The sequence below is a fragment of the Cynara cardunculus genome, assembly GCF_001531365.2.
Source record: "Cynara cardunculus var. scolymus isolate 2C chromosome LG 2, CcrdV1, whole genome shotgun sequence".
Classification (NCBI taxonomy): Eukaryota; Viridiplantae; Streptophyta; class Magnoliopsida; order Asterales; family Asteraceae; genus Cynara; species Cynara cardunculus.
Window position 1 is genome coordinate 50,887,597 of NC_037529.1, and position 1,203 is coordinate 50,888,799.

Sequence of the window (1,203 nt, forward strand, 5' to 3'; positions counted from 1 at the left end):
GAAGCCTTGTATGGACGCAAGTGTAGATCCCCATTGTGTTGGTCAGATATTGGTGATAAACAGCTAACTAGGCCCGATATTATCCAAGAAACCACCGACAAGGTCATGATAATCAAAGACCGACTCAAGGCTGCTAGAGATCGACAGAAAAGCTATGCCGACAACCGGAGGAAGCCTTTAGAATTCCAAAAAGGTGACAAAGTTTTTCTAAAGGTCTCGCCTTGGAAGGGGGTTATGCGTTTTGGAAAGAAAGGAAAATTGGGCCCTCGCTATATTGGCCCTTTCGAAATAATAAAAAGATTTGGACCAATGGCCTATAAGCTAAATCTACCCCCAGAATTAAGCGTTATCCATGACACATTCCACGTATCGAATCTCAAGAGATGCCTATCTGATGAAACCCAGGTTTTACCCCTGGAAGACTTGCAAGTTTTTGATCGACTGCATTTTGMTGAAAAACCTTTGGAGATTTTGGATAGAAAAGTTAAGCAGTTGAGACGTAAAAGGATACCCATTGTGAAGGTTCATTGGGATTCCAAGAATGGGCCGGAGTACACGTAGGAAAGGGAAGACTTCATGAAGGACAAGTATCCCCACCTTTTTCTCAAGCCAACCATGAATAGAAGCGCAGACAATTAAATTTTGGGGCGAAATTTCTCTGAGTTGGGGAGACTGTAACAACTCTGACTTTTTGATTTTCAGGTTAGAACCATATTTCGGAACCTTCATTTGAAAAGCTAAGTCTTTTAGGATTAACCTTATCCAGAGTATGATTCTGAAGAGGTCGCCTGATCAACCAGAGGATTGAACAACCAGAGGCTCTGGTGACAGCCATAGAGGATCTGGTGACAGGTACAGAGGTTTTGATGATAGCTACAGAGGCTCTGTTGTCTCTTCACAGAGGTTCTGGCATCTCTTCACAGAAGCTCTGTCGTCTCTTCACAGAGACTCTGTCGCCTCTTCACAGAGACTCTGTTGTCTCTTCACAGAGGCTCTGGTGTCTCTTCGCAGAAGCTAAGTTTCCTTTTTACTAAGGCGCTGATTTCCCATGATTGATTTGGCACGGCAGTTGGTCTTTTTCCAGACTTGGACGTTTTGGTTATTTTATATTTTTGGGGCTCAGCTTAGAGAAATAAAAGCCCCTTGGGCTCTGGCCTTTAGAGGCCAGCCCACTACTCCTTTAGAAACCCCATATAAATACGC